Source organism: Ambystoma mexicanum, chromosome 6q (genome assembly GCF_040938575.1).
Source record: "Ambystoma mexicanum isolate Mex_15411 chromosome 6q, UKY_AmexF1_1, whole genome shotgun sequence".
Classification (NCBI taxonomy): domain Eukaryota; kingdom Metazoa; phylum Chordata; class Amphibia; order Caudata; family Ambystomatidae; genus Ambystoma; species Ambystoma mexicanum.
The window spans coordinates 1,481,080,809-1,481,108,243 of record NC_090937.1 but is presented as its reverse complement, the minus strand read 5'-3'; positions in this window follow the sequence as shown (position 1 = coordinate 1,481,108,243).

The window sequence follows — 27,435 nt, the reverse complement described above, 5'->3', positions numbered from 1 at the left end:
TTGATAATGGTAAGCCACTTTATAGCCAGTACCTATTTTGGGGATATTATGCCATGGTTCCCATACTCTACATGCTGCCATGCTTTTCTTGACATTATGTGTTGTTCAGCGCAAGTGGCATTTTGAAACATATTGCTCTAGAGCAGTACATTTTTTTACATCAGCTCTGACAGTTTTACTGCCTGCACTAATTATCAATGCTGGACAAACGGTGTGTAATTTACGAATGTTGAGAAATGTTTTGAATTTAGCATTTTATTTTCTCATTACGCTCCTGTGAGCATTTGGTTCTGTAATTATTTAACACACACAGACATTATAACAAAAACATGAAAGGCGCTGGGAACGAGTCCAATATGCATTTACTAAGGGCATTGTGCAGTGATTTGCAAGGGTTAAGATGTCTGCCATGTTAGGATTGAGACAGCAGTTAATTGTCTTGGAGACACTCTACATTGCGAACTGGGGATAGAGTTATATGAGTCCATATATAGTCACCTTGTCTATGTTTACACTGTTCTACGTGATCAAGCGGTCTGTGTACCGTGAAACGCGTTGTGTTTCGTGCTTTTTCCTATCCATGCTGACTTTTAAATAAAGGCATGTCAGTCTGGATCAATTTGGGTTTTCCTTGCCTCAGCATAGAGAGTCATTAAGGCTTTCTTTATTCCTGTTTCTTTTGGGAGTGCATTCCGTTCATCTCATCCCGTTTCCAATCCGGATCGGGTAATGGGTTTTTTTTTAATTATTTATTTATTTATTTAATTACTTACATTTATATAGGACAAGCAGCCCATGACATTGAGGCACTATTACTTGGAAGAGCTTAGTTACAGGAATAATGGTATTCTGTGGTACATTATGAATTTCACAAGACATAGTAAAGATATTTTGTTTGCTACAGTTAGTCATTGCAATACACATTGTTCATTAAGAACATATCATATGAATTCAACTGGTGCGATGTATCTTATATAAATAAGATAGTTTTAATGGTTTTCAGGAAGGCGCTGGGATATCAATTAAAAAAATCAATGTCTAAATTAAAAACAGTGCTATATACAAACAAAATTACTGATTTGTTTCTTTTACAATTGCACTGAAGACCATTCTCCTGAAAAGAAGCAACCAAATTTGAAGTACAAAGAACAACTAAGAAGTAACCTGTTCATTTTAGAAAAAAAGTAAGTAGAATATCACCATAATATTTGTATTATTACTCAAACACACTGTAAGGTTAATTCATGCTATTTCTGTGCCTAAAAATAGAGATTCTGCACCATTCTGTCCAAAAATCCCCATGTCTTAAACAGCGATTTACAGCCAGAATGGCCCACAAATTCATATTTTTCGACACACAAATTACCCAACTCAACCACTACAATTTAGATGTTATAGAACAAACAACTGTTTTAATTGTATAACATTAGATATACTATTTATACTTCTCCACACCACTAGCTTAGTTTTTTCTGTCATCGGAAACCCCAGTTTAGTAACACACTAATTCAAGAATACCCATCCCTACTGGTTGTAGTTCCCAATGCACAATCACACACCATTACATACATCTTTATCATCTTACTCAAACACTCATGCACACAGCACACATACATTGCAGAACACCCCAACCCATACCTTCTGTATTTTTTTCAACAGACCATAAAGAATGCCTACCAAAAATCAAGTCCGTAGAAAACAACATAAGCATCCATCTCTAGCACAATTTGTAAAAAAAGTTGAAACAAAACAGCTAATACAGTCATTTAGTGAAACAAAAGAAGTTTCAAGTACAAAAACTTTGCCTCCTCTATGAAAATGTAAACCAAATCAAAAAACAATTAGAAGAAAATCAGCTATCACTACAGATAAAACTGCTTCTTTAAATCTTGATATAGTTCAAAGTAAGCATACCAAGAAAAGCATTTTAGCCAAAACGTTCCGTCACAAAGTCCTTCAAAATCTTATAAAAACAGGAGAGAAACCAGGTTCAACGCTTAAAACCTATCATAGGAAATTAATCTTAGAAGCGTTGATAGACAGTGCAATTCTTCTCAAAAGAAAGTTATTTATTTTAGTGTTGAACAAAAGGAAATCACTAACAAAACTAATAACTAAATTACAAAAAAGACTTCTCAATAAACGAAATGTCAACAGAAAGAACTTCTTAAGTATCTGCGGAGGTGAATGGAGTCACACTACGAGCACAGAACCATACTTTAATGAAGAAGCGTACAAACAAAAGCAAACAAATACAATTGCCATACATAGCACTGGTCGAGGTTATGAAAAAGTTAATAATACCATAATGGAACAAGAAGTACTCCTTACAAAAATATGTCCTGAAAACTTAGAATTACCCCTCCATTCAACTGAATCAGAACGTCCAGTGTACAAATGACCATACACGTCAATGTGTAACATTCCCAAACAATTTTTCAAGTCTTTACGCCAATTCCTCAATCAATATGTGAAAAGCAAAGACAAAATCAAAATTAAATTACTGCAAAATATGGATACCTGTCCAGTACACAGGACTACAAGGACATTCATTGGCCTGCATTACAAGACCTACTTGCAAAACCACCTTCCATGATTTCAAAAGGATATCAACACATCATTCAACTATAAGAAATCTAATTTATAAACTGTACTGTGCTAAAAGTCCTGCTTTAGCACTAGCCAATTTAAATAACAGTCTTCTACATGGTACAGCAAAAGACCTACTAGATGAAATCGACTATATCCAGAAAAAATATTTTGGAAGTGAAACCCACTTACAGAATGAAATAGCTGTAAACCAAATTAGTAACAATTCTACACATGGCAACCTTTTACTACACACATACAAAAAAGAAATACTAAAATTTAAAAGTACATTAGCTGAAGTACCAAACCATGTGCATGTATATTGCCGCAGAACTTTTGATAAAAGTAACACAAAAACTGTAGACCTATCATACAAAATAGAAGACAATGAAGATTCTAAATGGTTTGAATTAGCTCTCTACCTTATAGCAGAAAACAAATACGAAATAACTGACCCCGTAATACTTTGTAGTTACTGCACTACAAAACTTGACAACAACCAAACTCCTTCACATGCTATCACAAATAATTTGGAATTATATCCACTACCACTACCAAAACCCCTTCAACAACTTAATTTATATGAGAGCATCAAAATTCAAACAGTGCACCCATCTGAATTATTGAAAGGTATTTGTGGAAAAGTAGTGTATTTACCATTAGATCTATAAGAACATGTGCACACTCTAGGAGTGCAACGTCCAATGCAACAATCTTTAATTATATTGGTAAATGGAGTACCTACAAAAGACAAAAAAATTGGCAACAACTGGTAGATTTACATAAAGTTAGAGAAGTCTTGCAATATCCTAAAGAGAATAATGAATATCACAAAGAAATTAATATTGAAGAAAACTTGAAGGATACAACTGAAATAATCCAAGAGACACAAGAAGCTGGTCAATTTGATCTCCTAGATCCTGCTGCAATATCAAATACGTTAGACCATTATACAATTCATCCATTGCACTCTAATGACACCATAGAAGATGCACTGGAAACGTACCAAATGCGTCAAACAAAAGGATCACCAATCAGCATATGGGAAAAAAGTATGGAAGCACATGCTTTTCCTCTACTCTTTCCTACTGGCAAAGGAGGAAGGTACAATGATAGACCTATTCAAATGTCAGCATCAGAATACCGCTCATTACGGATGTATTCTGAAGATCCCAGATTTAGACAAAATGTGGAATACATATTCCACCTACTCTTTGAAAGTGAACTAGCAACTTTATGTTACGGAGTTGCACACATATTAAAATCAGGATCACACTTTCAAAATATGACAGCTACACAATTATTACAAAAAGTGCAACAAAAAGATGAGGGTTTACAATCAAATATTACAAATCTATTAGCAAATATGCGTGGTACTAAAGAGTATTGGTTTCAACGTCACGGAGATGTATGCTGTATGATCAGAAACCTTGGCCCACCCACTTGGTTTGTTACATTAAGTTGTGCAGAATATGAATGGGAAGATTTACACGATTTCCTACGCATATCAAACAAAAACAAAACAAACATAGATATACTAACACCTGGAGAACTTTGTTCTCTGGATAGGATACTGTTAATGTTTCAAGATATTTTCACCTTCGCTTCTTTGCTATGCTACATTTTATTTGTAATAAAACTGTTCCTACCCTTGGAGAAGAGCAACACTTCTTTTGGAGAAAAGAATACCAAGCCAGAGGTGCACCACATATCCACATGCTTTTATGGAATAAAGATGCTCCTAAATTTGGTCAAGACTGTGATGCCACTGTTTTACAGTTTATTGAAAAATATGTCACTTGTAAAATTCCATCGGAATCCAGAAATAGTGATCTTCATGCACAAATTTTACAATTTCAAACACATAAATGTGGCAAATATTGTCGTTGCAAATACAAAAACAAAGGGAAATACTACATTGATTTGGTTTCCCTAGACCTGTTACAAATACAGGTCATGTCTTAAGTTAGACATAGTGTTAAAGGTAAGTCACCTAAAAATACATATTACATAAAAAGAAAAGAAGAAGAAAAATATATCAATGATTACAATGCAATCATTGCCCACTTATGGAATGCAAACATAGATATGCAGTACATTGCAGACAATCCTACTGCAGTTGCACGATATGTCATATCATACTTAACCAAAGCAGAAAAGACAGAGCTGCAGGACCTCTGGAATGACCTGTCATCAGATAAAACAGTGTCTCAAAAATGATGCAGCTTGGGCATAAAAATGCTGTCCCATAGAGAATGTGGATCCTATGAAGCAGCTGATCGTTTAACTGGTACTGCACTGTATGGTAAATCTGAAAATATATTATGGCTAAGTCTTGGTCCAGCTAAATCTAGAAAAAGAGTTCTAAAATCATACGAAGATATAGAAACAATAGCCAGACATGATCCCAACAGCCAAGACATTTAAAAAAACAATGTATTGGACACATAATACCCAAACAGGAGTACAACTTTGGAAACCATGTGTCTTCACCACATAGCCCAAAAATACACATACAAAAATTATATGAAACCTGATGAAAAAAACGGTAAATACAGAGTGACAAACTGTGAAGGCAGCTTAGTAAAACTCATCAAACCAAATTTAATTAATCATATCAAATTGTCATTAAAGACTCGTCAACATAAATAAGTATATTACATGTCCCTGCTACAACTCTTTAAACCATGGAGAAAAGAAGAAGAAATACCAGATAACTATGACTCATATGAAGACGCTTTCAAAGCAAATGAAAGCACTATAACTGATGTAAACTTTACACAGTACAAAACAATGTTGCACAATGAACAGCAACACGAAGAAGAACTCCAGTTCCAACTAGATAAGGACACTCCTGACAGTAGTCAACCTTCTGTAACATGAAGCCAAGAACCACTGGGAGAGCCACTAATAACAAATGAGGCAGAATTAGCTATGATAGAATTAGAAAACACCATGTGTCAGTATAAAGATAAAGAAGACTTAACTTTACTACAATCAAAACTAAACAATGTGGAACGTAGCATTTTTCAAGAAGTAACAAAAGAAATTGCACATGGTGTACAACATGAAAACAAAGAATGTACCTGCCAAAATTACAAACCTATACTATTTCACGTCACTGGTGAAGCTGGTTCTGGCAAAACATTCCTAATCAAAATCATCAGTAAGTTCCTTCAACAATGGACAAACAACAAACTGTCAGCTGTTGTCATTGCCCCCACAGGTTTAGCTGCCTACAACATAGGTGATGTCACTTTACACCGATTACTACTCCTGCCAGTAGAACACCAAAACAAATTAGACTATTACAAACTTTCTACAGAAGCTGCAATGGAACTACGCAGAGTATTGAAACAAATGAAAATGCTTCTAATAGATGAAGTCAGAATGGTGTCCAAGCTAATGTTGGCTTTGATTCACCTCAGATTACAAGAAGAACTCAAAACAAACTATGAAGAGCTCTTTGCAGGAAAACACATTATTGTTTTCGGAGATCTTCAATTGACACCAGTAAAAGGTGAGCCTATTTTTAAAACATTAGGACACAAACTCTGCCGTGAAACTGTTGGCAGCATTGGAAATGTCAACCTTTGGCAACATTTCCAATACAGAGAATTAACAGAAAACATGCAGCAATCTGCAGATCTCACTTATGTCAACATCTTAAAAAGTATCAGAGTTGGTATACTTTCTAAAGAAGCAGAAGCAATATTGAAAACCCGGCACATTCATGCACTTTATGGTGATAATGCATGTGCTACAGATGTTATGGAACAATTAGCCCACAAAAATGTCAATTGTATGGCCTTAATGCCAACTCTTGCAAGCTGTTTCAAATTCAATGAAATAATGTTAAGTAAAGAAATGCAAACAATAATGGAAATTAGCACCACAGGCAAACTAGATGTACATGGTATGACACTACCCATGTGTGACCAAGCCACAACAAGACTAAATACTTTAGAAAAATCAATCTCAAACACAGCAGGCTTGGAAAAGATATTAAAATTATCCTTAAATTGCAGAGTAATGCTTAAACGTAACCTCGACGTGGACCAAGGACTAGTTAATGGAGCACTGGGTACAGTTGTTGGCTTTCAAACATACCCACGTGACAACAAAATTCAGTTTGTCAATATTCTCTTTGACAGACTTTCAGAAGTAAAAAGGATAGGATGCTCAACACCTCGATTCCTTCTCTTCAAAGACATGTATATACGAAGAGAACAATTGTCTCTAACTCTTGCATACGCAGTCACCATTCATAAATCACAAGGTCTTACCCTAGCCAAAGCAATGATAGACATTGGTAACACAGTCTTTAAATAAGGCATGAGATACGTAGCACTATCACCCTTACGTACACTTGACTGTCTATTTCTAATCAACTTTGATGCAAGTAAAGTAAACGCTGATATTCCTTGCATTTTAGAATACAGTAGACTTCGCTCACTATACACCCCCCATCTAAACACATATTCTGTACCACAAACAGTAAAACGTTGTAAAAGAAAACTAAATCAAACAAAAATGCATCAGGATGTCACTGCAAATCCTCCAAAGAGAGCAAAAGAAACTAAAACTTCATCAAGTACCACAAACATAAAAGAACCCATTAGGGAAAGTAAACCAGGTACTTCATCAAAGAAGGAAGACAAATAAAAAATAAATCAATCAGATACAGAACTACCTGGTCCATTTAAGCTCTCAAATATAGTTGAAGTAAGTTGCTACGCAAATGTAGCAATGAATATTCTATTTCAATTGCCACCAATTGTTGACAACATTTACTTACACAGTACAGACCAATTGTGTTTGCAAATGTTAGTACTTCGCAGAAATGCAACAAACAATCCTGATAACATGTATAGTGTTTATGGAATAAGACAACAATTGGACTACTGTGCTGGAATGGTTAAATTCACTATAAACTCACAGGAAGATCCACAAGAATGTCTAATGTACTTACTACAAGTACTGGAAAATAAAAACATACCTATACATGAAATCTTCCAGATTTCATACATGTGGAAACATACATGCACTCTCTGCAACAATGTGACACAAGAAGAAATCCTCAATGAACGCTTCATATATATATCAATACCTAATTGGGAATCCATTCCATTTCAGCAACCTGTACAAAATGCAAACCATGTACCACCTGCAATTCGGATAATCGATCCACGTTAGTAATACAAACACAAAGTAAATACGTAATACTAATGCTTCTACGTTACAATGCAGATGGTACCAAAAACAACTGCAAGCTGACTGGATTCACACATGGTCAAATATCACTTGGTAAGAAAACCTTCACAACAATAGGTATGATCTACCACGCAGGAGTCACAACCAATTCAGGGCACTACACTGCATATATAAAAATTTGATAACTAAACTGGACTTAAAACTTAAGTAAACTTATAGTAAAAAAATATAAACTGTTAGAATATTTCAAAAGCTATCTAACTGCCCAAAGATTCTACAACAACTAATCAGATAAATGAATACCACTAAATTAGAACAAAAAATAGACAGTAAGAATACGCCAATTGGTATCTAACTGTCCCAAAATGTAACAATATCCAAACAGATAAATCAATACCACTAAAATATATTAAAAAAAAATAGACAGTTAGAATACGCCTACTGGTATCTAACTGCTCCAAAATTTTACAATATCCAAACAAATAAATAATATGTTACTGCTCCAAAAAACTGCAACAAGCCAATGTATAAAGCATTAGCCAGAAACAACAGGTGAACACTGAAAACAAACAAACAAATAAACTGTAGCATAACAGAAATAGTTTTTTTTTTATCCAACATGAATTTTTTTTTTCTCCCACAGACCCAATGATTTTAGCAACAAAAACAGAAACTGAGCAAATTGTACAGTACGCTGGTTTGTAATCTACTAAATATGAGGGTCCAAAAAATAAATGTTGATTATACAATGTAATAAGTCATTACAAAATACTAATACTAACATGCTATTTTCTTTTATCACAGAAATGAACAAGAAATACATGTACTCCAGTTACTAAACCAAACAGTAAGTATATTATAATAAGTACAACCATCGCAGCATATCACACCCATAGTGGTTTATAACTTTGTTCCAAGCAACTATGAGTGCGATATGCTGCGGTGGTTGTGGCCAGGGTATAGAGTCTTGGGTTCTTGACTCTATGCCCTGGCCACAACCACCGCATCATATCACACCCATAGAGTCAAACATTTCAACTATGGCCTATGGAAACTTTTAATGTCCGCGGACATTATGAGTGTTCTTAGAACACATTCAACTTGCCAGTGATCAATACGGACAGCGTCTTCAGGACACCCCCTACGAACATTTCAGGACACCGCGACAGTTCTTAGAACACTTTCAACTTGACAGCGAACAATATAGACAGCGTCTTCAGAACAACCCCATTTTGTTTATTTGCGAACATTACAGGACACCGCAAGTGTTCTTAGAACACATTCAACTTGCAAGAGAACAATACGGACAGCGTCCTCAGAACACCCCGATTTTTTTATTTGCAAACATTTCAGGACACCGCGAGTGTTCTTAGAACACATTCAACTTGCAAGCGAACAATACGGACAGCGTCTTCAGGACATCCCCTACGAACATTTCAGGACACAGCGAGGGTTCTTAAAACACTTTCAACTTGACAACGAACAATACGGACAGCGTCCTCAGGACACCCCCATTTTGTTTATTTGCGAACATTTCAGGACACTGCAAGTGTTCTTAGAACACATTCAACTTGCCATCGAACAATACGGACAGCGTCCTCAGGACACCCCCATTTTGTTTATTTACGAACATTTCAGGACACCACGAGTGTTCTTAGAACACATTCAACTTGCCAGAGAACAATACGGACAGCGACCTCAGGACACCCTCATTTTGTTTATTTATGAACATTTCAGGACACCACGAGTGTTCTTAGAACACATTCAACTTGCCAGAGAACAATACGGACAGCGTCCTCAGGACACCCCCATTTTGTTTATTTACGAACATTTCAGAACACTGCAAGTTTTCTTAGAACACATTCAACTTCCCATCGAACAATACGGACAGCGTCCTCAGGACACCCCCATTTTGTTTATTTACGAACATTTCAGGACACCACAAGGGTTCTTAGAACACATTCAACTTCCCAAAGAACAATATGGACAGCGTCCTCAGGACACCCCCATTTTGTTTATTTACAAACATTACAGGACACCACAAGTGTTCTTAGAACACAATGAACTTCCCATCGAACAATACAGACAGTGTCCTCAGGACACCCCCATTTTGTTTATTTACGAACATTTCAGGACACCACGAGTGTTCTTAGAACACATTCAACTTGCCAGAGAACAATACGGACAGCGTCTTCAGGACACCCCCTAAGAACATTTCAGGACACCGCAAGTGTTCTTAGAACATATTCAACTTACCAGAGAACAATACGGACAGCGTCCTCAGGGCACCCCCATTTAGTTTATTTATGAACTTTTCAGGACACCGCAAGTGTTCTTAGAACAGTTTCAGCTTGCTTGCAAACAAGACGGACACATATTGCGTCCTCAGAACACCCCCGTATTTAGTTCATTTAGAACATTTCAGAACAGCCGTGTTGTCCGCAGACAAATCGAACACAACAAAAGCGCCTTTCACATAAAAAAACACAACATTTAACCTATCTCATACTCTCCCACCCTCCCCAAACACTCTTACACACCAACACACTCCACTAAATACACATTTTAAACCAAGTTTCACTGGACTGCGCTGTCCGCGGACGTCCGCGAATCCAAGATGGCGGGCGCTACTGAAAATCTCGCTTCACGCTCCACGCCATCCAATCAGCGAACATGTCGCATGTCTGCGGACATCACGCAAGGCGATTGGCCAATCAGGACACTGTCCGCGGAGCGAACAGGGAAGTGTGTCTGTGGACCGAACACAGATATCACAAATGTTTTATGACCTACTTTTTGGTCATTTTAAAAAACACTACTGGACGGATTTTCGGGACCAAGCCGCTACTCCTGGTCTAAATTTGGTGAAAATCCGTCCAGCGGTTTGGGCTGTACGCACGAGCAAAGGTTTTTCCCCATTCAGTCTATGGGACCTCCCCCTATAACTTTGCCCCCCCTGGACGAATCCTCACCAAAATTCAGAGGGGGACATATACTTTTTTTTGCAAAGTTTGGTGTGATTTCGTCCAGGGGGAGCAAAGTTATAAGCCTCCCAAAAAGTGCTCTTCCTATGGAAACAGCAACTTAACCATAACTACACAGCCACTAACGTGGCTTAGATTTCCAAAATTGGTTGTCACCACATAAGCGCTTATCAAGCAGTTTATAGAAGAACTGGTTGATGTCTTTAAATCTTTAAAATAAATGGCAAGGACTACATAAAACCCAATTATAAAGTGCATCGTGCAAAGTGCATCGTGCAAAGTGCATCATGCAAGGTGCAGCGTGCCCAAGGACCACATAGGACTCATTCTAAAGTGCATAGTGCTGTGCATATAGTAATGGCATATTTGTTCAGATTGAGATATGTGTAATCTCATTAAGGTGTGCAGTGCTGTGCAAATAATTGAAATATGTTATCAAGTTCCATAAAAGAAGCAAGGACAATAATTATGTCTAACCTTAAGGTACATATCATGATGTACAAACACACTACATAGTTGTTTGTGTAGAAACATTGGAGCAATGACATAATATATCTCTTCAGTATCACAAGTTCTAAATCGAATTGTTAGATGTGTGTAACAAGGACAGAAGGGCACTTATTATTTTTTATGTCAGGTCGCATATAAATAAGTGTGGCAGTAAAGCTACAATTAAAGTGCAAGTGCTTAAAACGCTTGGCTAATGCTGTAAAAAAAACATGCCACTGGGCCCTGTGATATGTCCTATGTTAATAAAACCTTGCTTGTTGTTTGCTTTTGCATATATTCCACATGCGCACAAGGTATTTTTACAGGACAGGGACAAATAAAAGATTGTAGCTCAACCACATTATGCATTATACAAGACAAATAGGAGGTAAAGTGAAATAAACACAATCAAAATATATAAAAACATCTAAGAGCGATTAAGAATTAAGACAATGCTTATCCACTGGCAAAGCACTTTGCGGAAGTACTTCAGGGGGATATCTCCTCCCTAAAGTACTTTGCTATTGATATAGTAAACGTTCATCCAAGAGGAGGAAACAGAATCAACACGCGTGATAGGGTTGCTGCTCTTTGCAGGTGGGATCTCTAACCCAGGGACTTGAACAAGAGATCACTATTGTTGGTACATACATGAATCACCACAGTGATGTGATGAAATGACTTTGAGATATGCCCTGTTTTGAGAAAGGCTCAGTATGAGCTGAAACACGTCAATAAAAAGGGCGCTCCCACAGGAGATTTGTGACTTACAACTGGTTTGTACTTACTTCAGTGGCTCATAATTCTTCAACAATATTGAATATGTGTGGCGCAGTCACAGTGTGAAAACTAGTAACTTGTCTAAAGCCTCGGAGGAGGGGTAGTGGTTCGAAATATCTTTCACACAGACACAACACGTGAGATTTGCAATACTAAAATAGGGGTGCAAGGTCTAGGGGGTTGACCCCAAACAACTACCCAATCATAGTGTTGTTTGTCTACATGCCCTTAATTGTCCACCAAGCAATTTGATTAAAGAATACTATTTGGCAGAACCTTAGTGTGATTTTCTGCCGACAATTTGCCTGTGAGCAACTGCACCATCTGACTGCTCCTTAGTCTTTTTCTTTCATTTATTTATATATATGCATATATATGCAAGAAAGAACACTTTGGCCCTCATTACGACCCAGGCGGTAAGTATTCAACATTACCGGCATGGCGTAATTAACGTTTACGCCCTGGTCCGATGCCGTAAAGTCCGGCGCATTCCGACCCATCGCGTACGAGCATTACGCCATGCCGGTAATGTAAACTACGCCATGCCGTAAAAGACCCCAAAACGGCCCCTACCGGCATCGTACGCCGCGCAAGGTGCACTACCGCCATCCATCACAGCGGCGACCGTAATTAGCGGTCACTGTAATTAGCGGTCACCGCAATTAGTGGTGACCGTAAATAAGCGGAACCGGAAGTAGCGTCATCGTGGAGGAACGGGAAAGAGCATGGCGGCCATCTTTAAAAACACAATCCATTGGCATCCTCCCCAACCAGTCTACATCCGACCCTGAGACCTGTCAAAACCCATTACCCACCCATTTTCCCACTACAAAATGCCAAAAGTTGTCAAAAAAGCCTGCGATCGGCAGCGGCAGGACCGCTTCACTCGGGAGGAACTCACTATGCTGGCGGAGACCCTCCAGGAGAATGCGGCGGTGGTCTTCTGCACACAAATGACCAGGCCGGCAATTGCCAAGAAGAAGGCCATATGGGCCCTGGTGGCACAGCGGGTCAGTGCGGTGGGAACCGTACCCCGCAACGCACAGCAGTGTCGAAAGCGGTGGGACGACCTGAGGCTCCGCGTCAGGAGCATCCTCTCCGCAAACCGCAACCTGGGCCTGGCAACCGGGGGAGGATCGGATTCCCCAATTAAACTCCAGCCATGGGAGGAAATCTGTGCCTCCACAATCGGCATGGAGAGCATAGAAGGGGTAGGAGGGATGGAGAGCAGAGCACCGACATCAGGCGATGCAGGTAGGTGCCTCAAATCAAGCCATGCAATAGTCACTGAAGTCAATTCATGTGTAGCACAATGTTGCCCTAGAGTGTAAATGCAACACATCAGCAGGAGACAGTCCAGAGCCACATCCGACCTCCACCCTGTACACATGTATTATGCACACCCTAACTGCAGGCACCCACATACCTCCATGCTAAAGCCACACAAAAAGGAGACAACCTGCATGCCCCTGCCTCAAATGTGCTGCATCTAGTAACCAAAATGATGTCAGTCATCGCGATTCCAATGTCCGCAGACCCATCAATAACACTCTCCCTCCTTTGCTCCACCACAGGCTCCAATTCCAACCCCGAGGATGAGGACACCCCTGCCACAACACCAGCCAAGAGGGCCAAGACCACTGTGCCAACACCCTCCACCTCAGCTGTAGTGACCAAGACACCGCAGCAGCCGAAATCTGTTGCCAGTACACAGGACGGGCCACTGACAGGCACCCCAGCAGGCAGCATGGCAGCAGCAGCAGCAGCACCACACATCCCCACAATGTTCGCCACAGAAGACACAGGTTCTGTAGGAAGCAGTACCATAGGCGAAACTGCTGTCATTGCAGCATGCTCTGAAAGTGACACAGAGGAGCCCGATGTCGGACCCCCCACTGACCACCATCATTCCCCCTTGTCTGTCCCAGAGCAGCCCCCATGAGGATCCCACACAGGGGCATTCAGAAGATGAGGACTGGCCATCCACCCCATGCCCTGTCGAAAATCAGCAGGAGGGGAGCAGCCCCTTCGTAACACCATCTGCAATAGGCATGAGCCAGCAGAGCCAACATTCCCTGGAGGAGATAATGACGCGCCAGCAACAACTCTCCTCGCTTCTGAATGAGCATGCTGCAGAATGTGGGGGGGCAAGGGCAGCTATGGAACAATGTACAGAGACCCCGAGGGCAGCAATGGAGCAGAGCACAGAGACCCTGAGGGCTGAAATGGAGCGGAGCACAGAGACCCTGAGGGCTGAAATGCAGTCCTCCTCAAAGGACATGTGTGCGGAACTTGCCGCCGTGCGGCACGTGCTCTCAGAGCTAGCCAACTCCATTCGGGACATGTGTGCACATGAGCAGGCAGGGACCTCCTCCGCTGCCAGTTCCACCCAAAGCAGCCCCATCCACCAATCGGGAAGGAACCTGCGCAGCACAGGCAGGGGTGCCCCGGGGGCCCGGAGAGGGGGCTTGCAATAGCGGCTGCCCACCGTTATCATGCAACATTAGCCACTTAGTCACAGGGTGTGTTTTGGGGAGTCCAGGGGGGAGGGGGGAGGAGGGAACGGGTGTGTTGGGGTGTTCAGGGGGGAGGGGCGAGGGGGGAGTAGGTGTGTTGGGGTGTTCAGGGGGAGGGGGCAGTGGGTGTGTTGGGGTGTTCAGGGGGAGGGGGGAGGGGAGAGTGGGTGTGTCACAACAATTCACATTTAAAATACACATTTTCCTTTTGCACAAATCAATTGTGTGGACATTGTTCATTGCGTATGTGTGCTTTATTGGTGTACAGTCCACAGTGTGCATGTCCCCGACACACACAGTGCCCCAAGTGCTGTCTCCATGTCATACACACCAGCCGTGTGTGCTAGAAGCATTGGTTGATGATATCTTAACGCATTTCACGCCCCTCCTGTGCATCACCTCCTCCATGAGGTGCGGCCCCATCTGCACCCTCCTCATCCTCATCGTCAGATGGTTGCAGTTCTGCGTCAGGGGGCAGGGGCACATTTCGTCTGACGCACATATTGTGTAGCATGACACATGCCATGACGATCTTTGCCACCTTCTCATGGTGGTACAGGAGTGCCCCACCAGACCTGCTGAGGCAGCGAAACCGTGCCTTCAATAGGCCAAATGCCTGCTCAATGACCACACGGGTACGTGTATGTGCACGGTTGAAGTCCTCCTTGTGCTGGTTCTGTGGGTTCCGGACTGGTGTAAGGAGCCACCTCTTCAGGGGATAGCCTGCATCACCTGTATGTGGGCGAGAATGTATGTGTCAGTCATGATGTCTAATTCGAAACATGATGTGCCACCATGGCTTGCATCCAACTGTTACTTTGGACCACTTCTAAATGCACTAATTGATTCACACTATGCGACCGGTATATGCTCATGGCTCTCATGGCCTGTTTTGCATGCCATCAACCAATGTATGCAGGGGGGTCAAGTGACTTGTGAGTGCCCATCCACTGTGTTCGTTCATGCCGTTTGTTTTGGTGGCCTGGCACGTGTCCTGTGATGTCAATGCTCACATCATTGCAACATTGCTGTCGGCCTCATCAGGACCCCAGTGAGCAATACTGATGTTTATAGGGACATTTTGGGGGCCCTGCTGTCTGTGTGATGGTGTGTTGATGTTTCTGTCCGTCATGTGCCTCCTTGATGGTGTTTGGTGACGTGCATGTAGGTGCATTTCGTTGTAGTCAATGTGGTCTGAATTGGTACAATGCACTTGCAGATGGTTGTGTCATGGTTGGGACACAACCTCATTCACATGGTAGGGCTGCATACATCAGGCATTGGGTTTACTGGTGTTGGGTGAAGTTTGTGTTGCTTTAGGGTATGATCTGGCTCCGTTGTCTCTGCTATCTACAGCCAGGTGGAGTGTGCATCATCCCCCCCCTTTCAGCCAGGTGGAGTATGCATCATTCCCCCCCTTTCAGCCAGGTGGAGTATGCATCATACCCCCCCTTTCAGCCAGGTGGAGTATGCATCCTTCCCCCCCTTTCAGCCAGATGGAGTATGCATCACCCCCCCCCCTTTCAGCCAGGTGGAGTATGCATCATTCCCCCCCCTTTCAGCCAGGTGGAGTATGCATCATTCCCCCCCCTTTCAGCCAGGTGGAGTATGCATTGGTACATCGTTCACCTACCCACTTCACATTTCCATGGTCATGACATTAGTCTCACCGAGTAGCCAGGATCTTGTGCCTGCATGTCGCTCCATGTAGCGTGGTATTGTAGAGTTCCTCAGGACCATTGAATCATGGGTTGCTCCGGGGAATCGGACACAACAATGTGTGATGATCCTGTTGGAGTCACAGACCATTTGCACGTTGATTGAGTGAAATAGTTTACGGTTGCGGTACGGTACCTCCATGGCATGTGGAACCACCAATTCCACATGGGTGCAGTCGATGGCACCAATGCAACCAGGTATGCCGGCTAGTGCATGGAAACCCACTTTGGTGTTTGCAATCTGCTGGGCAGTCCGTGGTAATGAGATGTGGTCGTCTGTGTGCTTGAGGAGGGCATCGAGCACTTGGATCAGTGTACGTGAAAATAATGGTTGTGAAATGCCATGCAAGTGCCCCACTGCGTGCTGGTAGGTGCCTGTGGCCAGGAAGTGGAGTACAGACACTACCTTCAGTAGGGGTGGGATGGCGGTTGGTGTTTCTATCATGCTGACGATGTCGTTGTGTGTCATGTCTACGATGGCGGTGATGGTGTCCCGGTCCAAACGGTACAGGGTGTGGATCTGCCCAGCAGTGAGGTTGAATAGACTGGCTCTGATGCGTGGGATTGGAGGCTGCCTGCGTGGTGGCACTGGCTGTGCTGGTGGGGCTTGCTGGCCCTGCCTTGCCCTCCTTCTCCTCCTGCGTCTCCTCTGTGCTGCCTGTTGTTGTTGTTGTTGTTGTTGTTGTTGTTGTTGTTGTTGTTGTAGCACTTGCATTGCTATCAGGTCCTCCAGCCCCAACATTGCTAGTACTATTGGTATCATTGTGGAGTGGGACTGGGTGTGGGAAGGGGTGGGATGTGCTCATTTTGTACTTCCTGAGTCTGTATTGCCTCCACCTGTGCTGATTCTGTGCACCTGTGGCAGCTGGGTTCACTTTACATGGCCATTTACGGTTGGTTAGCGATGGCGTAATTAGCACCATGGCGGCAAGGTACTTAACAGGCTTTGTGATGGCGTTAGGTGCATGTCCGCTTGGGTCGTGATCCGCTTAGCTTTGCGCCATGCCGGTATTTACGGCATGGCAGGTCGCGTGCGCGCGACCTTGGTGCAGTTAGCGGGAGCGTTAACTACGATGCCGCTAATGGCATCGTAGTTAACGGTCACGGGTCATGATTGGACCTAGCGGAAAACGATGCCGGTAATCATTTACCGGCATCGTTTTTCGCTTACCGCCAGGGTCGTAATGAGGCCCTTTATGTGAATACATTGAGGAATTTACCATGGCAGAAGAAAATGAACTTGACTGACATCACACCCAAAACACAGGGACTTAATGCGGTCAAACAGAATATGGAGTTCATGCAATACCCATTATTAGAAAGGGTGGAGTATGGCCACAATAAATACTGTGGCCACAAATGGACAAGAATCATTTAATGTGTAAGTCACCAACTCTAACATTGGGAGCTGGCCTATGTATCAATGAATTAGAAAGAATGACAGCAGGAATTACGTTAGTTGTGGACTACATAAGGAGCTTGCTTTCTGCCATTATCAGGGAGAGAGCTGATGATATTTGGAAGCAAGTAGGGCATACCGGACCAACAGCTCAAAATACTGCTCGAGATGGAGCACAATTTAACAACTGTACGGCAGATGTATTGAGAGTGCTCAGAGTACAATATCCCAATTCATTAGACATGAGTTCAATCTCCAAGTGCAAAATGCGAGATGACAAAGATCTGGTTGCTTACATTCAGGAGATTCAAGAGAATGGCGGCTTGAAATGAGAGAGCCGTGGGATCAAACTATTTCTATATTCTATCATAAATTGTGTAAGGGATTGCCTGAACAACTGCAGAGACAATTAATAAGGATAGTGGGGATGGAAGCGAAAACATGCCAGAGATTCAGTTTACTACGGTTCATCATTGTCGGCTAAGGCAATAGAATACCACAAAGAAACTTGAAGAAAGAAAGATTGAGGAAGCTAAACTAGTTCAGAAGAATTTCTCAGATTTGGAGCAAGTACCCATGCAGCCATAACAAATACAGATGCAACCTCAAGCACCCGTACAACAGAATACCATGGCAAAATTGAATGTAAGTTCTGGGCCTCAGACATTTACACCCAGAATAGGGAGTGTGACCGTGGTGGGAGGAAACATTTTCACTAGTACTGGGATGAACCTATATCCACAATAGGACAACCCACAGAGAAACTTGATGTGTACAATTCTATCAGTTACACAAGCCCCACAAGAGGAACCAGAGGTTGGAGTGAACATAGGTGACAAGACAGTTTCCTTCCTTGTTGATACAGGGGCGACCATGTCCTGTGTTAAGGAGGGTAGGTGTCCAATATCATGCATTGCCATGAATTCCCAGCGTTTCTCTGTGGCTACAAGTATGGTTCCTTTTACTGACAATGTACATATCAACTATAGGAAAACAAAAAGTTTCCATGCCACTATTATATTCCCGCAAGACACCAGTTAACATATTGGGGAGAGATTTAATGAGCAAACTCAAAATGAAAATATTCTTCACTGACTGAGGGATAATATGTTCTACTACAGGAATTCATTAGGTAAATGCACAAGAATTTATATTAGCATTCTATGGCCACAAAGAACAGCTGGGTGTGCCATTAGACCAAGAGGTATTCATTTATGGAGTACACATAGTGTTAGCCTGGCTTCCCGGAAGAAGCAGGAAAATGTTGCGGCTATCTGAGAGTTTCTGTTCAGACCACAAGTACCTATGGATGAGGAAGAAGGGCAAGTGATCCCCATAGAACTAGAATCAGCTTGCTTGTTTGTTTGTTTGTTTGTTTGTTTATTATTTATAATGCGCATCATACCCGGGGGTAACAGGGTGCAGCAGTTACAAGTATAAGCGAAACTTGGTTACATAGAAATATGCATGGGTTACATAGATATATACAGGAAATATAGATACAAACATGTGAGAATTATATACAGGGAAACCATATTTACAGGCCTATGTACAGTAAGTATTGTAGTGTAAGTATATATACAAAGAATAGCGAGCAGGTGTTGAGGCAGTGAGCATCGGATTAGTAGTGTTGGTTGTTGGATTTTAGCCATGTAATGGCGTTGGCTCTAAACTTGTGATAAGTTTGGTCTGTTCTTAGGCTAGGAGGCAATGGGCCTCATTACACATAGGCGGTAAGGGATTACAGAAACCGGTAAGGGCACCGGTCCCGGTAATCCCTTACCACCCTACTATGAGGTTTTACTAGGCGTTATGGAAGGGACCCGCTAAAGGACTTCAGAGCTAATAACGGTACCGCAAATTGCGGTACCAATATTAACTCATTCCCCATTCCCATTGAGCCTTATGGGGGCTCAAATGGGAATGGGGAATGGATCCCAGAATGGGGACTTACCGGGTCCTCCAAGGTTGGAATGACCCGGTAAGTCCCTATTCTGAGAACACGGACGCGAAATGCAGTAAGGGGGTAGCCATGGCGCTAATGCTCCAATTTCTGGGCCTTTGAAATTACTGTCAGGCATGGATCTTCGATTATAGTACATAGTACATATGTAAAAACCTTCTTAACATGACTTAAGGAAGCTCATAAGGATGACAGTAACATAACCTGGACAGGTGAAATGGCAAAACCCTTCAATGAGTTAAAAAAGCCAATATGCACACCACCTGTTTAGGGATCCCTGATAACAGTGAACAATATTTGCTATTCTCACATTGGAGGACTAATGATAGTATTCCTCACACACGGAACTACCCTTGGACACAAACCACTAGCATATTACAGTATAACATATAACACATGTTAAGAATAATGCACTAGGAGGGGAGCAGGGGGTCCTCATCATTGACGATTCCTTGACAATTGACCAGAGAACAGATGAAAGGCACACGGGGACTGCAGTGGTAAAAGCAAAATTGAATCACAACTTTGAAACAGTAACAAGCGTGCTATTCCCTTTGCGTTTTCCAGCGCAAGCAGCAGAATTTGTAGCGCTTATTTTGGCACTTTAAATGTGATGAGGTTGAGTAATGAACAGTAGATTCTGACTCCGCCTATGTGATGCCAACCATACACACAGGACTGTCACGGTGTAAGAAGTGTGGTTTCTTATGCACTGACATCGCACAGGTACACCATGCACATTTATTGGACAGGGTCATAAGAACATGATAGCTCCCATCAGCCATTGCTGTGGTGAAGTGTGAGCCACACTTAAGGCGCAGATTTCATTTCCTGCAGCAACTAAGCAGCTGACGTAGAGGCCAAAAAAGTAGCATATTTTTACGAAAGATCAGAATTTGACAGATCACCCAATAAATGCACACGTGCACAAAGTATTGTAAAAAAAGAGGGTTTTAATACATTGCCCATAGCCCAAATCATTGAGTTGCAGGGACGAGCCCCACCAGAAGTGCAAGAATTGTAGAATTTCAGGGTGTGCTCATTGTCCCCCACAGATGCAATGTAGCAGCAGGACAACACTGAACAATAAGTTATGCCCATTGGATTACTTATCGTAGCATTAAATCAACTACATTACCCAGCACAAACAACACGTGAGTCTTGCAGCTGTAATTTCCGAAAAGTGGTTTGTACCAAATTTGGCAGAGCATGTTGCTGCCTTTATTACAAATCTTTAGGTCTGTTAGCAGTATACTGCAGGGCACACGCTGTGAATCGTGAGAGGAGCAATATTCTGTCAAACTAGACCCTTCCAGCATTTGCGTATCAACTATGTGGATATGCTACAAGTATGCAACAGCTACAAATATATGCTAGTAATTGTGTATCCTTTCTCTCGATGGATAGAGGCTCGTCCCAATGCCACATGTGCTGCAAAGTTCATTGTATGTGAGGTCTTCCTGAGGTGGGGAGTGTGCAAATTCCAATGGTCTGATAATGTACCACATTGTGTAAACAAAGTCTTTGAGCATATGACAATCCTATTGGTTATGAAGCACACATTCTCTTCTGCTTATCATCCACAGACAAACAGGTTGTGTGAGCACCTCAACAGCCTCCTCACAGTACACATTGCCAAGCTAAAAGTGACACGGAAGAATGGATGGCTCCACTGCCCACCCTTAGCTATATTTACATTACATAATCAGCCCAGCCCAGACCTTCACCAGACACCTCACGACCAGTGATGGGGTGCCCTATGTACGTACCTCTTGCTCCTCCCACTCAAGTGCAAACTGTCACCCATAGTGTGTCTAATGTGCTTGGAACTGAAATGCATGACTAATTGACTGGTATGATGGTGAGTGTTGCTTTTATGTCTCAACTGCTTTGTGCCCGGCAGGGGAGGTCAACAAAGAATGATGAATACAGGAAACAAATGGATCCTGAAACATTGTTGAAGCCCCCTGCATTATACCCTGGAGATAGAGTGCTAATTAGGAGCTTTAACCCACACTGGCACAAGCCACGATTTGAAGGATCACAACTTGTAGAGGAGGTCACACCCATAGCAGTAAGGGTGGAAGGGAGAAGAGCCTGGTTGCTCCTTGGTGACATCAAACCCTCCAAAGGAAAGAACCCCCATTTCAACTCCCTGAATTTGAAGGTGAAGAAGAGGCGACAAGAGTACAAATAAGGTTGGTTACCAGAAGCAGGCAGCAACCAGTGGACTGAGATGATGATACATTGATTGTTCCTAATCAGGAGATGAAAATAATTTAGTGAATATTTCTCCTAAGAATCCTACCTGCACAAAATAAAAATAGCACTTTTTACAAAGAAATAAATACAGACACTAAATGCTTCCTCTACAGATGCTACTGCGTAGGCTTTTTTTTTCTTACGTGGTGGACATATATCCTGGTTTAAGAACAAGAAATACATCTCTATTGGCTATTCTAGGAAACCCTAAATCATGCTTTATTCTTGAAAGAGTTCTTCTCGCTATAGTTGGGCACATTTTCTTGTAGACACTGAAATTCTGGAGATAACGTAAAGAGACTCAGAGAAAAGTAGAAAATTGTTCTTGTCCTTTTTTTTAGGCACTCTCTTTTGGTCCGCTTACAACATAATGCACATATTTATTTACGAAAGGTGGATACATTATCAATAATCCTTGTAGCAACATTTTTACATTTTCCAGTCTCTATTTTATTACCCTTTTGGGATCTCTATAATGTATCCAAACCAATGTATAATAATGAAACAATTATGTCTAAGGCAGATGAAGTAACAGCCCAAGAATTTTCTGCAGCTTCTAAGTAGACAAAAAGACTAAAAAGAAATGTGATGGATGACTTTAAACACATGAATGCATATATGACAAATTCTGCCCAAGTGACTAACAATGTGTGGTGCAAGCACATGAGGCAGGCAGGGAGAGGGACATCTGAAGAGAGCTGCTATGTGTGTTCCCTTATTTCTCACACCATGAGAGCTTCCTAAATGTTTATAGCCACAGAAGTGCCTGCAAAAAAAAGGCACATTGCCTGACACCCATTACACTTTGTCTAACCAGAGGGCAACTCCAGGGCCAGATTGCTTCACTGGTGTGGGTGAACAAAGCACAATCCCAGCGAGAAGATAATTATATACAAGAGATGAAATTCATGATAAAAACTTAAACAAGGCACAAGGCAATAAGATATGGGCAATCTGGAACAAACAGAGCAGGGATTACAATAGAAGAAAATAAAATGATAATCCAGGGAAGGAAATACTCAAATGTTGAGAATAAGGCCAATTGCAAATAGAGGGAACTGTGCTATACCTGAGGTGTGGTCCGCCAACAGACTGGTGGTATGCAAGGCACTAGCACTCGTGTAACAATGAGAAGAGATTGTGGTAAATGCAAATGCACAATGTCTTGACCTGTGGACCATAATTACAAAGTTACTCACATGGGTCGATGAGGAGGGGGACCAATGCATATAGTACCCCAGAAAAATGCCACCCTATGTTTCCGAAATGATGGTACATCAAGCGTTGGGAAAAATAATGGGTGTAAACGCATCTTTGATTAACCAGGCATGAAGACAGGAACAGCAGTATCGATGGACCAATACATGCAATTTCCCCTGAATTGGAGAGGGTTATGTTTCATAGTGCAACTATGCATACCCTCTCTGATAGTTCCTCAGAGTGATATACAAGCTTCCAAATTCACAAAAAATGTACGCACATTTAAGGAAGTAGAGATCCTCCATTTTTGTGCGCAGCAAGAGGGTACATAATTTTTCAACAAAAGTAAGGGAGTCTCCTGCAGAAATAACTTATGAACATAGGTTGTTTAGTAGAGCAGCTGAAGTGCTCTCTTCCTGAGAAAAGAAACTTGCCGGCACGTTTGACATTCAAAACAAAATCCTTGCGTTTTCATTTTGCACGTTTTGGATGTCCCCCTAAGTTTCAACATCGAGCTCTGTTTCTCGCTTGTTACCGGTTGCCCTGGCAACGAGGAGGACGCTTCTGGCGCAGACACACTGCCGTCAGCCCATCACATGACTATGGCACGTGACACGCATGGAATAAAGCCGGCCCACAGAGTGCTGCACTGCGCTTCTGATTGAAGTGTTTGGAACCGCTTCGTACTTTCTTGGATATTACGTATTCTTGACCTGTATTCTGCCTTTTGGATCTGCCTCGACCTTGCCCCTTGACTTCCTGCTTCTGTCACCCCCTTCCTTATCTCGTCCTTGATGCTGAACTCCTGGCTTACAGGACTTTTTCTTTGGCTTACCAGACTGCTTCTGCCTTGTGATTCTGTCCTCCATTGTCTGCACGTTGCCAACCCCTTTCTGCATACCGGACTGCTTCTGCCTTGTGATTCTGTCCTCCATTGTCTGCATGTTGCCAACCCATTTCTGCATAACGGACCACCTCTGCCTTGTGATTCTGTCCTCCATTGACTGCACGTTGCCAACCCATTTCTGCATACCGGACTGCCTCTGCCTTGTGATTCTGTCCTCCATTGTCTGCACATTGCTAACCCATTTCTGCATACCGGACTGCCCCTGTTACCATCTGTGTGCCGTGGTTGGCACCACTCCTTCCACAAAGAAACTACTAATCATCTTGCCTGCAGAAAGACCAGCCTTCTGTGGACTTTTGGAACAGTTCTTAGGAACATGCCTCGGCTTCCACCTCTTCGGATATCAGAGACTAGAGACTCTCTTTGCTATTCTCCTGGGCGTCCTCGTGCCGTCGGCGTGGTCCTTGGACATTTGGATTGTTGGGACTCTTAGGCGTCCTCGTGCCGTCGGGATAGGGTCTTGGACCTTGAACCCTTGTATCTTAGAACTAGGATCACAAACAGACTACGAAACACCTAATGGTAAGAACCATTCCACCTTCCATGTATATTGTACTCTGAGAATTCTTACAAATAGATTCTTCAATAGGCTCTTGTTTTGTTCTTGTACTTGTTTGCTTAGGAATTCCGGGGCTCTACTGAGGAAACCTCCACTACCCTTCTGTGATATCGGCACTGACTATCACCGTTCAGGTTGGTGTAGTTGGTATTCTGTTACTCATGGTCATACAAGGTTACAACAGTAATGATCTTGGTTTTTTCTCTGTTGTTCCCAGTTGGTGCCCTCTGGTATGTGTGTCTCCTCTTCCAACTATTTGATCCTTCTGTCTGTAAACTGTCACACAGCAGAGGGTTACAATTGTGGGAAGAATTCAACAGCGATTCCCAGAGTTTTCTGCAAACCGTGCTCCTATCGTCCTTGCAATCCGGTGGTGAGTTCTAACAAATCACTAGAATCACTAAACCTTTCTCCATCCAGGACCCCCAAATGAATATGTATGTTTCTCTCTGGCCTAATAGTAATATTATTTTTATTTAGATTCATCCCAATTGTTGTTTATATTTGTATGTCTTAGTACATATTCAATGTCGGGGTAAACGGGACATTTATTTTTCTGAACAAGTCCATGTTCTCTACTTTCCCCTGTCATAAATCACCATCTGCATGGAAAAGAGTCAACCCGCCAACTGGCACCGCTATATCTTTAGGGACTGATATGTAGAACACATTATGCTGTAACTGTTTGTCAATGAAAGAACCATGATTAAGATGGGTGATTGTATAGTTTATTACCAACGTACTCACCAACCACCTGTGCTTAATCAATCTAGCTTGGGTGAATTCCTCATTCTTTGGGTTACTTATCGACACTTCACATCCTTCTGAGACCCCATGACCAGTACTCAACCCGCAAATGGCACCCGCTGCATCCGGCATAAATGGCTTCCCTGGGTATACATAGTTCTGCTCCTTGAACTTCACACAAGATCTAATTTTGGGATCAGATACAATCAGGTTCCCATGCCTGAAACACCACCATTTCAGGGATCATAATTTGTATATTTTTATCTTCTTGCCAAAAACATACATTATGTACTAATTTAGTTTGATCAATCAATTCTGGAGTAACAAATGGAATGCATAGCAGAAAACCCGCTTTCATTCTCTCTATATCAATGTACAATGGGATAGCACTGCCTTTTGAATTTCACGTATACACTTTGCCTGAATATTTTCGAATGAATTTAAAATGTCATGCAGGAGTTTATCATGTTTTACAACAATGTTGGTACTATGTTCTAATATTGTGGCCTGCTCATTGAGGGTCAAAATTGTTTAATTCACTTAAAGAATCACTTTTAAGTCCATCTGAGGTTTGTTGTAACATTCTCAGATCATGCCCCAATTCATGTGCTTTACTACCTAATTTGTTAACAGATACAGGGCCTCATTAGGACCCAGGCGGTAAGGGGTTTACGGCGGCGTAAACAGCGGCGACCCTTACCACCTGATTCCGAGGTCCCTTAGCGCCATGGAGGATTTAACACCTGCTTTTAGCAGGTGTTAAAATCCATGGCGCTAAGGGACCTTGTTGTTAATTACGCCACCGTAAATTACGGTGGCGTAATTAACGCCTTCCCCACTCCCATTATTCCCTATGGGGCAAAAATGGGAATGGGGAAGGGTAAATGGGTTAATGGGGACTTACCGCCCCGCCAACCTCGGAATGGGGCGGTAAGTCAACCATGGTGGTAAAGGTACGACCCAGGCCCACAGTGTTAGCGGTTGATATTGTCGTGCCCACCACAGCGCCAACTATGGTCATTACAATTGTTGCAACCAAAAGACCATCAACGCTTTTCTCCTTCTTTTCTTGACACTAGATGCACTCATAAACGTTTTCTCTAATTGCAGCAACACCTCTTTAACTGTTTTTTAAGCTTCCTCTCTACGGGATTGCACCCAGTCCTCCACTTGCACTGATTGTATTACTGATCCATTAAGAAACCTTTGAAGCACCAAATATGATTTTAGGCTAGTATAAATGTTCTCATAAAAAAGTCGTATATTCCCTAGTATAACACCTGCTGCTTCTCCACTGCACTGCAATTCCTGAAACTGATCCTGGTTCTATCAGTCCACCCACTAAAGTGATGCATGGATTGTTCATCATAGCCATCAGCACCAAATGGGACCATAAAAAGTGCTGTTTCCTTCAACCATACATGGGACGCAGCCACTTCAACATTCATCATTCCTTTGCAAGCGGGGACTCCTTCAGGGTTACCACCTTCTCCCCTTTTTCGGTCCAGGTTTTTTTTGGTCTTGTAGTCTCCGGTTCTTCCAGAGTCATCCTCTGGGGTTCCAGCGAACTCCAACTCCCGGAGCGCTGGTGGGACAATCAGTTAATTTCTAGAACAAGGAGAAAAAGACAAATTAAGATTCAAGTACATCAATTCATATATTTTTTTTTTATTTGGATATCTGAAATCAAAAAATAAAATATTCATATAAATGCAGATTGTGCACCAAAATACAATACAATACAGTGAGGACACCTCTTGAGGACCATCTGAAAACAACTTGGACTAAGTACAAAAAATGGCACAGCACATTTCCAGGCATATACTTCTAACACAATCAATCTCAACACAGCATTTAATGAAAAATAATAAAAATGAATTCACTGTTGCTCCCAAATTCGCTTTCATTCAAAATCCCAGCTAATCTAATCATACATCACCCTCTGACACTACTTTCCACCTTATTCACATTCTTATATTTGTTTTGTTGTATTTTGAAATGGTTTACTTATTTACAATACCCCTCTCTCTTAGTTATTAACTTATCTACTTCCTGAATACCTTGTGCTCATGTTTCCATTTATATACACACCTGTTGTATTCCCCTTT